Source organism: Pinus tabuliformis, chromosome 9, assembly GCF_031772625.1.
Source record: "Pinus tabuliformis cultivar Carrire ecotype Pingquan chromosome 9, CPIR1, whole genome shotgun sequence".
Lineage (NCBI taxonomy): Eukaryota > Viridiplantae > Streptophyta > Pinopsida > Pinales > Pinaceae > Pinus > Pinus tabuliformis.
Window position 1 is genome coordinate 667095638 of NC_142307.1, and position 13926 is coordinate 667109563.

Below are 13926 nucleotides of genomic sequence, written 5' to 3' on the forward strand. Positions count from 1 at the left end.
GCTCATAAAGTACCATTGTAAAAATTACTTTCACTTATTTATAAAAGTGAGTCACATAATTTTTTTTTAAAGTGAGATAATTAGATTAAGTTTGGAAAGGGGGGTGGGGATTTTTTTTAAATATAACATTATCATTCATTTCTGCACATTCACACACTTCGTGAGCATCTTTAACAACTTTTCTTAAAAAAACCATAACTTCTTCATCCGGAAGCCGTTTTCAGAGATGTTTTTTTAATCAGCCTAATTTTTTGAGATGTTTCCATTGGAACACTTAGTTTCAACATCTACAGCTTCAGTTTCTGTTAAAATGGAAAGTCCATGACGAGTTATTCTTGACAACACCAACTACTTCCAATGGTGGTCCTACATTGTGGATTTACTTAGAAGTAAAGGTCTTTACAGAATAGCCTCAAGCTAAGAAACCAAACCTCAGGATGAAGATAAGGCAGTCAAATGGAAAAATAGGCAAGATCAAGTGCGTGGGTTGATAGGGATATCTATTTCTCCATACCTTAGTTTCGATATCGCAGAAGTTGATACTCTTAATGAAGCCATGAAACAACTCACTAAAGTTTTTGGAATTAAAAATGAAATTAGAGCCCATCAACTAAAAAATGAGTTGTTTACACTGTACCCCAATAATTTTTCTTCCATTGAAGATTTTTTGTCCAAGTTCAAGACCCTTAGAATTCTCTTGGAAGGTGTTAAGGTTAAGAAAGAAGATCGTATCCTTATCTGTTCCATTCTTACTAAGTTGGGATTAGCTTACTCTTTGTTTGTTTCCACCTTCCATTCTACTAGAGAAGCCTTTATTTCTCAAGGAAAATACTACAAGTCCCCCTCTTTTGATGCCTTTTGTGATTCTTTAATAAGAGAACAAAAAAAGCTCTTATATCTTGGTCTTCTTAATCTTGGAAACTCTTTTAATAAAGCTTTAGCCGCCCAGCAACAACCAAATTCAAAGAATCCTAAGAAGCAGTATCCTAAAAAGAATGGTCCTAAACCAAACAAGGGTCCTAAGCTTTTCAATCTCAAAATGAAAAATCATTTCAACAAAATGATAAGGCAAATAAAAACAAAGGGAAGAAGATTGATAGGCATTTCCACTTTTGTAATCGAGATGGCCACTTAGAATCCAAATGATTTAAGAAGATGGAAGCCTTGGAAGTAGCAATGAAGAAGCATAACATCCATTTGGAGCACTCTTCAACTTCAACTTCATCTTCAGGAATAGCACTTTCTGCATGTGGTTTTCAAGCATCTCACACTGGTTATGCACTAAATGTATCTTCTTCTTCTCATTCTCATGAGTGGCTCATTGATTATGGAGCTTCTTATCACATGGCCAAAAACAAAGCCATGTTTTCTTCTTTAAACGATTGTGACACCAAAAATATATATGTTGGTGATGATAGATATCTTAGTGTTGTAGGGGTTCGAACTATTCATCTAGACAATGGTTAATTTAAGGACGTATTATGTGTTCCAACCTTATCCTGCAACCTTCTATCTGTATATCAGATAGTTCATTCTGGTGAAGGTAAAAACGTTGAATTTTCACCTCACAATGTTGTAATTAAGGACCTAAGAGATCCTAGATATATTTTAGCTACTGGAACTGCTGATGATTCTACAAGGTTGTATAAGTTTAACAACTTTGGGTCATCAAATCTTCCCTCGGTATTTGTTGCTCATAATGATGAAGTGAGCAAACTTTGGCATGAGCGATTTGGCCACTTAAACTATCGCTCCCTTCAGAATCTATGTAAATAAAATATGGTGATAGGTCTTGCAATGGTATCTTGCAGAGATGGTGTTTGTTCCGGATGTGTACTCGGAAAACATCACCGGGATAGTTTTGAAAAGCGTGCCTCTTGGCATGCCTCAACCCCTTTACAACTTGTGCATAGTGATTTATGTGGTCCACTTCTAGTTGTTTCATTCCCTGGCTACAAGTATTTATTAACTTTCATTGATGATTTCTCTAGACACACTTGAGTATACTTCTTAAAACTCAAGAGTGAAGTATTTAACATGTTCTTGGCCTTTAAGGCCTTTGTTGAAAAACAATATGGACATCAAATTCTTAAGCTAAGATCTGATAATGGCGGAGAATATGTTAACAACAAATTCATCAACTTTTGCACTGAGAATGGAATTCAAATGCAACTTACTATTCCATGTACTCCACAACAAAATGGTGTAGCTTAAAGGAAGAATCGCACCTTAAAGGAAATGGCTAATTGTATGCTTCAATCTAAAGAACATAGTATTAATTTTTGGGCAGAAGCAATTAACTATGCAAATTACATAGTAAAACACACTCCTACAAAGGTTTTAAAGAATATCACTCCAAAAGAAGCATGGAACTCAATTAAACTAGATGTAAGTCACTTTCGTGTTTTTGGAAGTGAAGCATGGGCCCATATTCTAGATGAGAAACATAAAGCATTAAAACCTAAGAGCGAAAAATGTATTTTTGTTTGATATTCTGAAGATGTCAAAGGATATATACTTATTCCACTTAAGTCCAAAAATGTTATCATTAGAAGATATGTAAAGTTTGCTGAAAATATATCGGCCTACGAGCCTAGTTTGGCGGATGTGCCACCACTCTCTATCCCTTCTACTTATGAAAATATTTCTTCTTCAGATGATGACAATGAGGATGAAAATACTCCCCCACCTTCAAAGGATCCTCCTTCAGTTCCTTAGCTTCCAAAATGTGCTAAGAAATTTACTGCATAACATAAATAATTACTGAGAGGAATAAATATAAAAAATAACCAGCAACAACCATAAACACATAAACACAAATGTTTATCTGGGAAAACCCCAAATCCGGGGAAAAATCCAACCTAATAAGATCTTATTAGCATTGGCCAAAACCCTGGCCAATCTGACCAAGTGAGCCTTCACCGCTCACCTCCAGGTCTTGCAGTACAATGAAGTCCTTCTAGCCTTTTATAAGCTCCATTACATATAATACCATAGGCAGAATACTATGGGTGCAGAATACCATGTGCCCCAAAACCATCACTGTTTAACCTGGTCAACTTTGACTCTATCCCAAGTCAACTTTACCTAACAATTCCCCCCTTAAACTTGACTTGGGGTTCCTTGACTAACTCCAACCAAACCTGCTAAGTGAGACAATCCCGCTCACTCTAGCTGTTACCCCCTTCAGAGTTTTTACCCGGGGTATTGTTAACCCGACATCCCCCCTATCACGTAGGTCTAACCCAGACTTTACCAGTGATCACCGAGGGGTACACATGCCTTACCAGGTCTTACAGTAGTATGCCCATTTACATGCAATAATTTTGACTTCATTAATTTTTTTTGTTTATTGTTGTTGCGATTCTGATCCATCCTCTCTCAATTTGATTTTCTCAAAAGCTTCTATCAAACCACTCCAACTATGAGCCTAACGAGAACCTCATAGATTCTAGCACCAGTGACCTCACGTAGTAGAAAACGAACAATTTTCGAAGTCGCATGAACAATTTTCTTCTGCTGACCTGCATGCAGCCCACACCTACTCCATCTTTCAACATGGCATAGAACACACAGGGAATATCCCTTATCGATTCCCTATGAAAAAAGCTCCGAACACAATCAGCCTTGAATTTTAATATTACTAAAGGTATTTCTCAACCTTATTTAAATAGCCGCATGAATCCCGAACAATTCGTTAGCATGTTCCAAACCAATAAATATCGCAAATTCTCCTCGAGGTTCTTCTGCATACGATTGTTCCACCATTATTTTCCAGATCCAAATCTGTAAAAAGGTTGCATTGATCTCATTAGGCACTATAAACCCCTGGCATCAAAGATTCCCTTTGAAGCCAATATCTGGCTCTAATACCAGTTGTTAAGAAATTTACTGCATAACATAAATAATTAGTGAGAGGAATACATATAAAAAATAACCAACAACAACCATAAACACATAAACACAAATGTTTATCTGGGAAAACCCCAAATCCAGGGAAAAACACAACCTAATAAGATCTTATTAGCATTGGTGAAAACCCTGGCCAACCCGACCAAGTGAGCCTTCACCACTCACCTCCAGGTCTTGCATTACAATGAAGTCCTTCCAGCCTTTCATAAGTGCCATTACATATAATACCACAGGCAGAATACTATGGGTGCACAATACCATGTGCCCCAAAACCATCACTGTTTAACCTAGTCAACTTTGACTCTAGCTTGAGTCAAGTTTACCTAACAAAATGGGTCTATGCTACTCAGGATGCAGTAGGTGCTCTTACCTGTGATCCTATAGATCGGGGGTGTACACATTCTCAGTTTGATAGAGCCTCTTCTTTACTGGCTCAAGCTTCAGCGAATTATGATCCTGACACCTTTGTAGAAGCTTCAGGCCATTCAGATTGGGATGCAACTATGAATGAAGAATATCGTTCATTATTGGCAAATGATACATGGGATCTTGTTCCTCTTCCAAAGGGGCGAAAGCTTGTTAGATGCAAATGGGTTACAGAACCAAGTACGGACCAGATGGAAAAGTTGATAAACATAAAGCTCGTCTTGTTGCTAAGGGTTTTTCACAAGTTGAAGGCATTGACTATACTGAAACCTTCTCCCCTGTTTCCAAAATGAACTCTATCTGCCTTGTTCTTCCCCATGCCGCCTCTTTCAAATGGGAAGTCCATCAGATGGATGTTAAATATGCCTTCTTGCATGGGGAGTTGCATGAAGAAATCTATATGGAACAACCTACTGGATTTATACAAATAGACTTCAGCTTTGTATGTTGGCTTAAGAAATCCCTTTATGGTCTCAAGCAAGCCCCTCGGGCTTGGTATGCCAAAATGGATAGCTTTCTTTTAGAAACTGGCTTTTCTAGGTGTCATTCTGATAATACTATCTACACCAAGAAAGTGGGAAAGTCTCTTATCATTCTTATTCTTTATGTTGATGATCTTATCCTTACTGGTAGTGATCCCAACCTTATAAAGCATGTGAAGTCTAGCCTTAAAAAGAAGTTTGAAATGACAGACTTAGAACACTTGCATTATTTTCTTGGTCTTCAAGTCTTGCAATCCAAGGAAGGTATTTCTCTTTCCCAATCCAAGTATGCCTGTGATCTTCTACGCCATTTTCACATGGAAGACTGTAAGCCAGCCCCTTCTCCCTTTTAGTCTGGAGCCAAAATTTCAGTCACTTGTACTTCCCCTGAAGTTGATGCTACCTTATACCGTCAACTTGTAGGAAAAATTTTGTATCTGACCCATACTTCTCCCGACCTTTCCTTTTCTGTTGGCCTTATTTCTTGGTTTATGCAAAACCCACATGAAAGTCATTGGAAAGTAGCTAAAAGAATACTTCCTTATGTTCGAGGTATAGTTCAGTTTGGGATTCATTACAGTGCAGAAGCATCTCCTCTATTGGTTGGTTTCACTAATTATGATTGGGCTGGTGACCCTGATGATTGGAAGTCTACTGCAGGTTATGTGTTCACTCTTAGTTCATGACCTATTACATGGGATTGCAAGAAACAAAGTGTCAGTTCTCTTTATTCAACAGAAGCAGAGTATCGTGGTGCCATAGAAGCTAGTAAGGAAGCCCTGTGGCTTTGTTAGATCTTGTCAGAGTTTGGCTTTCAGTAGCAGCATCCGACTACACTTTGGTGTGATAATCAAAGTGCCATTCAACTATGCAAAGATCCAGTCCAACATCAGCGCAACAAACACATTGAACTGCACATGCACTTCATCAAAAATCTCATTCATGGCCATGTTCTTAAAGTGCAGTATTGTTCAACAGATGATCAAGTTGCAGACATCTTTACAAAGGCTCTCACAGAGGCGAAGTTTACTAAACTTCGATTTATGGTTGGAGATCAAGAAGTTGTCACTAAGGGGGGATAGGCTCTAATGCCTCCTTCCTTCTCCTATTGTGTCATATTTGTACATCCTTTAATCCTATCCCAAGTTGTTCTTAAGGGGGGATGTTAGGATATTCCGACACATAGGAAATAGTTAAGTATAACTTGGTCTAGTGTAGAGTTAGGTAGAGTGTGCTTCTTTACTATGTACTTTTGTAACTTACAATCTAACGGTCATGATATGTTCTAGACATGAAGTGATCCAATGGTTCATTCTCACCTCGGTATTACCGACACTTGATCCATGGCTTAACACCCAATTGGTCAATGATCTCTATTTAAAGAGCATGTAGGGTCATTTGTAGGGTAACCGTTCATGAGAGAAGCTTATGTAAATTTTCATTCTTTTATTAATATATTTCCTGAAGTGGCCACGTTGGCTCAGGCCGTGGATTGTTTCCCTCTTTGACATTTTTAACCACGTCAAGAATACTGGTGTATTGATCTATGATTGTTTGTGAGTAGTGCCCTTTGGTGTTCTATCTGAGGAACTTACCTTGTAAATTCCTACATAAAGGTCATGAAAAGACCTAATTTGTAACCCCACTATGCATGGGAAGGATGATGTAATAATTTCTATTTTTAGTCATGTACAAACATTTGGTATATCCCCACTTGGTTGGGTGGATAAGTCAAATTTGGTGTATCCCCACTTGGTTGGGAGATTGATATATGTATGAGTCATTGATAATAGGAAGGTCATACTCACATAGTTGAGTTATAGAGACATGTTATTTTTTTGGAAAATAATTTTGCAGACTCTGCATGTGCTCAGGATGAGCATGGATGGTTTAGTGCATCTTGGCATGTACAAAGGGGAGCTTAATTAGAGAATTCAACATGTACTCAGGGGGAGCATGGGCAACATAATGTATGTCAAAGGGGGAGAATATCTTGGTCTGCCCTTTGCCCTTGATGTCAAAGGGGGAGAGTGTTTTGGTGTTGTTGTTTCCATCAAGTCGAAAGGGGGAGATTATTGGCATTATGATACAGGTGTTTTCCTTGATGGCAACTGACTCAGATGACAGTTCACAGTGCATCAGGTTAACAATAAAGGATTATAGATCAGACTCCAGAGATTGAAGAAAGAGAGTAGTTTAAGAATTATATGCTAGTTGAATTTTTCCAAGCAGCGTATACACATGGGTTAACAAAACAAAAAGAGCGTATACATATACACGCACTCTCATAGGAGGAAAAGAGCAAGGTTTTGGTTCGAGGTATTTGGTCCAAGGTATTCTGGGTCCAAGGCATTGATCCAAGGTATTTGGTCCGAGGTATTGACCCAAGGTATTTGGTCCAAGGTAATGGTCCTATGTGCTTTTGATCTAAGGTATTGACAAAGGGCCTAAAGCTATAAAAGGTGGAGAAGATCATAAGGCCAGGTGTGCAAGTATTGAATATCTTATGAATTGTTAGATCAAATATGTAGGTTATGGATTTCTGATGCTTTGCTTGATCTGAACTAAGGATGCACCTATGTGGTTGATGATGGATGATGGATCGGGATCTTAAGGCCTGAAATGGATTTTCATTATGTGGTTTGATCATGGATAGTCTAGATTTGAATACTAACGCATGTTTTATTCTATAAATGTTATGATTTGGGTATGACTGAAGTCTGGAATATATGAGAAGTTCTTAAGATAGTATTTGCAGATCTATACGCCGGTTCACTTTGGTAAAAGAACGTATACACACTGGTCAATCACATCCAAGTAGCGTATACATTATGAAATATGATATTTGAAGTTGCAGTTAGATCTGATTGTTGTTACAGAGTTCTAGGTTCTACTTTGTGTTCTGGTGACAGTGTTCTGAAAGTTCAGATTGATTGATTGTGATATACTTCAGTGATGATGGGTTCTAAGTGATTAATTGATTTAGTTATGGTTGATTCAGAGACTGATGATTGAGTTTCTGTGATTGGTTTATACAGATGTATTTGATGGCTGTGTTGCAATTTTGATTGATTTTCAACTTCAATGTTGTCGATGGGTCCAGTATGAAAATTTGATGAAACATGGCCTTCAGTTTGTGGTGTTGTGATCCAGGAGTATTTAGTTTGAAAATTCATGAAACGTGGTCCCTAGAGGAAGAGAGAAGGTTGTAACCTTCTGTAGGCCAGGGCCTACATACTGGTAAACATATCGGCCAATACAAGAGCTAGGGGGTTGGAGCTCCCTTCCAGTAGCAACTAGAAAATGAGTGAAGGTTGGAGCCTTCTGTAGGCTGGCGCCTACGTACTAGTAAATGGATGGACTAGTACAAGAGCCAGGGGGTTGGAGTTCCCTTCCAGTAGCGGTTGGAAAATGAGTTAAGGTCGGAGCCTTCTGTAGGTTGGCGCCTATGTACTACTAAATGAATTGGTTAGTACAAGAGCTAGGGGGTTGTATCTCCCTTCCAGTAGTAGCTCGAGAATGAGAGAAGGTTGTAGCCTTCTGTAGGTGGGTGCCTACGTACTAGTATGAGTCCGCACCAATAGAATATTGTAAACATGTTTTTATTATATTAAAAGAAGACAACATCAGGTGGTTTTGGTCCCGCATTGGGTTTCCACCTTAAATCTTGGTGTTCATGTGTGTTTCTTATGTGTGATGGTTTGTTCTGTTATTACTACACATGGTTACTGTTTATATGGTTAATGAAGTACTGATGCATTGATTAAATATCAACATATGATGAATTAACTGAATCATAAGTTTGCTGGATATACACTGGTTGCCTTAAATACAGTTGTGTGTACACACGAGTTACCTTCATTGAAGTAGCGTATATAAATAAGAGTATTAAAAGAAAAAGTTATTGATTTGACTAATACTGATTCACGCCCCTTCAGTATTATTTCCAACAGTGGATAATTTTTCCCCCACAACAAAATGGATACCATCTAGACTCTTTTAGCTTGACATTAAGAATCACAATTTTGGGTTGTGAAATCTACACAATCCAAGTGTTCCATGGATTTTTCAGGGTGTTTATTGAATTTATGAATTCAAAAATGCATTTTAAACAACATAAAACCAAGTCAAATATTTTGTTAACAATTTTCGGCCAAAAAAGATAAATCAGAAAAGATTTCCTCAACGGGGATGATCTTTATGAGGTATAGGGAAAAATTTATGGGTTGATATTAGTAAATGGGCTAATTTTCCATGCTAAAAAAAATCACTAATTCCTATTTCTTTTCTAAAAACTCTTTACCCAAATTTGATAGGATAAGAATATTTTACCTTAAAAATCACCAAAAGTTTATAGAGATTACTTAAAATAATTAGGAAATTGAATATTTTTACAAAATATATCACTAAATTTTTTTCATTTTGTGTATTAGGGGCTAGCATGATTCACCAAGGTTTCTAAACTTTAAGATAAAAAAAAGTCATCCTTAAAATTTTCCCTAACCATGTGCAGTATCACTTAAAATATAAAAGTATATTAAGAAAAACATTATATATCTAGTAGTATATTAATAAAAGTTAGATATGTTTTAACATACACTTTTGAATATCTTTCATAATGTCATTATGCATGGTGATCAATAAGCACAAAACCCCAAATTTATAAAAGTTGTGTGTTAGGATGGACATCTTTGGATCTAAAATAAACATAGTATATGTTGGGATACACATCCTTGGATCTTAAATTCTTCAAATCCACGAGTATGTATCCAAGAGTATACAACATTTATTAGTGTGTTGTTGGGCGTTTATTAGTACTTTGATGCACATTTCTATAAATCAGACAAGGTTCAAAGATATGTCTACATGGAAGCATCTCATGAAAACCATGCACGGTAAGAGTGTAATGAATTTGTAATTTTTGTGGGTGATGATGTTAGATAGAGTTATGTCAACATCATTATTAGTTATGATAATTTATTTCTTGATTGTACATGACATGTGATTGATCCATCAATGGCAAGATATCCCCTAGTAATTATGCCAAATCCCCACCCACCTCCTAGTTTGATGGGCTTCGACTCATTCTAATCTAGTTGGATATTGTTGGCAACCCATCACTTCCACTATCTTAGTGATACTCTATCTTCTTGGTAGTTTTGTATGGTTTTTGTGTCCCAGAGCTTTGGGGCTATTTTGAGGCCCTAAACGATGGATTTTAGAAATTTGAGGGACCAAGGGTTGTTGTGCCATGCCCTAATACTAGTCAAAAGATGTATTCCTCAGATATTTCTTTCCAACAAGCTACCATGCACCTAAAATGGATATTGTATGCAAAAGTTGCATCCCTGTGTTATAGACATTTTTGGGCACTACAACCCCAAGCATGAAATGTCCATAAACCAAGGGCTCCTAAGTCCTTAAAAGTGTTGTTCTAACCCCTAAAGGAACAAGGTCAACTGATTACAGCTTCTCCCAGAAGTTCTCCATGAAAAACTGCTCAGAATTGGTCAAAACAGGATCATTTCAGCTGCTCCACAGGCCAGGTGCGTTGCATCTCACCTAAGTACACTCTTTGGGTGCGTTGCATTTCAAAAAGCCCTTCCATGGGGTGCGATGGTCGAGAAATGACAAATGGCAGTGTCATTCCGCGAGGTGGAGAGGCAATGGAAGCTTCCAGAAACTTCTCCTCTGACACTTGCCTCTCTGAATTTGACCAAGGATGAGTAAGATATCATCAATCTCCAAGTGGAAGCAAGAACTATCAGAGGGAAGACACTAATCAAATCATAAGCTGACTCATCTCCCTTATAGATATCTATATATGGATCCCTCATCCCAGAGATCCAGAGGCTGGAATTTTGCATATTGTAAGGAATTGTTGTTGGTTTCTTGAGACAAACATCAGATTGTTGGGTGATCTAAGCTTTGTATGAGGTGAAGAGGGGCTTCCTTGCTGAGAGGTTGATGCTGGGTCAGAACAACTAGTTGTAACTCCTCTTGGCTTTTTCTTGTTTATCAATAAAAGCTATTCAAGTTTTCCTCCATACTTTTGTGTCATTCATGTTTGCTGCATTTGTATGGTCAATTTACATCTGACCCTAGATTTTTTATGATTATAGATCCATGTCTTTGTATAGTGCTATGCTACTGTGATCTTACAGGTACTCTGTGGAGCTGGGCGTGCAAGGGAACAAGTAGCGAAAGACTATCAAAGAAGAGAGGAATCGAACCAGGAGATTAGCGCAAGACAAAGGTTGGTCTTCTTTGTTCCTCTCTATCCATACTTCATAAAGGAAAAACGAAAGTAGCTTTACTTTGTTTGTTTCTAAGGCAGCTGTCACACCTTAGTGGGATAAGCAGTTCTGAGTAGACACTTTTCCCTGTAAGAAAATGGCGACTCCACTGGGGACGAATTAGTTTGTTTGTTTATCTTCCTTGTTGTCTATTTCATAAACTTAAAGGTAGCATTCGAACTGCATTTGCCATAGCAAATGAAAAGTAGATAAATGCCACTTCAGTACATCTACGGGATCTGTTTATGATTTAAACAACTGATTCACAAACTCTCTAATTGCCCTTGTGATAGCTCTTAGATCCTCCTTATATCTACCCCTGATTGTTGAATTAATAATTACCTTTTGCTCGGCCAAAACCCATGAACTGAATTGCAAACTGTGACCCGGAACCCAAGCAAAGTCTCGTTTCTGGCCCAGCGCAGGTCCTGTTCTGAGAATCTGAAATTCAGCTCACTTCCCGAGTGTAGAAGGTGCGCTGAAGGTGCGCTGATCAGACTAGGCTTTGTGCAGTGTTGGTCTCTGTGATTCATTCTTTCCAGTTCTATTCCTGAATTTTGCTGCCTGTGATCAGTATATGTCTGTTTGAAACCCCTTTTCCTTGCTGTTATTCCGCCTCCTTTGTACAAAAGAACTGTAAATGTTTTTGTGTGTTTGTTGAGTCATTTTCAGTTCTCCTTTGCAAAAGTAGCGTAATTGTACTGTCGTCCTTTGATTTGAAACTGTCGCAAGTGTCGATTTCAATCATAGGAAAGAGTTTGATTGCTGTTGATAGTCGATTATCCTGTTACTATTGTTTTTGGTCTGAATTTGTAATTTTTCTAGTGTCAAAACAAGTATTCATTTCAAAATCGTAAGGTGTTGTGATCGTCTCCATTTTTTATTTCGAAAAGAAACTTGTTGATATTTGTCGCTTGAAAAGAAATTCAGATTTGTGCATCAACTTTCTTCTTATCATTCATATACTAAGAAAGTCGAAAACAAATACATGCATGTACATTTGCATTTAGACAGTCTGATTGGTTTGATTTAGGAAAGTGCATTTAGAGTGTGCTCTTTGCTCTTTGTGAAAGAATTCTGTCTTTCTTTCCTTAGTAGCTAGGATTTTCATTGCACAAAGAAGATAAAAAGATTGTTTATCATCTTAGATTGCATTTTAGGAATTACATCTACATCTCGCGATGAACCTGAAAGGAAAACTTCATAAACAAGATCAACTATAAAATAAATTCAATGAATCTAACAACGCTTTGGAACTTAACGCACAACATTTAGAAGTCTAGGCTGGAGACATATTCCAGCGTCGTAAAGCCTGGTAACTATTGTTCTCACTGATGGTTGGGTGATTCCTCCAATTTGAGACGATAAGTGCCAGTACGGACTTGTGCTCCCACGTATCGTCGAGTATATTTTGGGAGACCACAATAGGCTTAATCCTTTATCCATAGGAAGCCGTGTCTGCCGCCCTATCGATCACAATGCACTGAACACAACATTCGGGAAGATTGACTGTCGTACCGTAAAAATTAATCTGCAGTTTTGCGATTGGTTTGGTAATCCCTCTACCTAGATTTCCAGAGCAGTCCCTTTCGTTCCTTTTCAGACTCTTTAACAGAAAAGGTCCATCTGAGCACTTGTCACTTCAGGCTCATTAAAAATCGAAGGAGACTAGAGTCATCTTTTGTTTTTTCTCGACTCTTAAAAATTGAAAAAACAAGTTGTGTCAAAGCGTCTAAAATTTATTTTAAACGGAATATTCATTACCCTTTCCTACGTTGATCTTGGGTTGAGAAAATGGAATCCACCAACCAAGGAATTCCCCTTGGAGGAAATCCTAGTCCCTTCTCCTCTTGGGGAGATGTTGGTGCACCCCATATGGCCACATTGTCGCTTCCAGGACTGACGATTGGCTTGCCTGTATGGCTCTTCTCAACCTCTGTCGTTCAGAACACCGCAATTCCTGAACAATCGAGTCAGCAACTAGACGAGTCCAGAGTTACCCACCAACCTTCTACTTCCTCTAATTCTTCCTCTCCTCCTTCCTCTTCGCTTGATGGGGCTGGTAAAGCCAAAAGTCAATTACCTGAGAAAAAGAAGGAAAAGAAGAAGAAAGAGAAGAAGAACAAGGATCCAAAAGTGAATGGGGGCAAATGAGCGTCGTCTAGCGAAAATCCACACACTACACCGACCAGGCCTAAATCGCCATGTGTCATTTGCAAAGGAGACCACTATCATAGAGATTGTCCTTACATCCCTCGGATCTTAAGGGGCTGGTCTCCTCGTTTGCACAACCCGGTGTCGTCAACCTCTGATGATCATGTTGAAAACACACCATCGACTAGTGAAAGTGAAGCCTAAGGACAAAAAGGAAAATATAGATTTCCTCGTAAACTATGCGAAGGCGATCACGCCATCCACCGTTGTCCCTTCTTAGATGAGGCTAAAAGAGTTTTGGATGATTATCTAGTTTCACCATTACGACTTCCTCCTGGATATAAAAAACTCTTGCCGAGTTCGTCACTAGTTGAAAATCCGGCTGGCCCGCTCAGGTGGTCAGCTGAAGCATCTATCATTGAAGACAAACCATCTGAACCCATACCAGACGAAAGTCAAAAGGTCGAGGTGGCAGTTGACCCGGTCTTGCCTTCAGAGGTTCCATCTTCAGATGATACAGTCACCGAAGAGAACAAGGATGACACCGTCCAAATTCTTTTCGTAAGCACAAACTCCAATGAACATGGGGGCAATTTACCCGTTCCTTTACCGCAGGAAGGAAGTTCGTCAGAGTCATACCCGGCCGTCTATTCGGT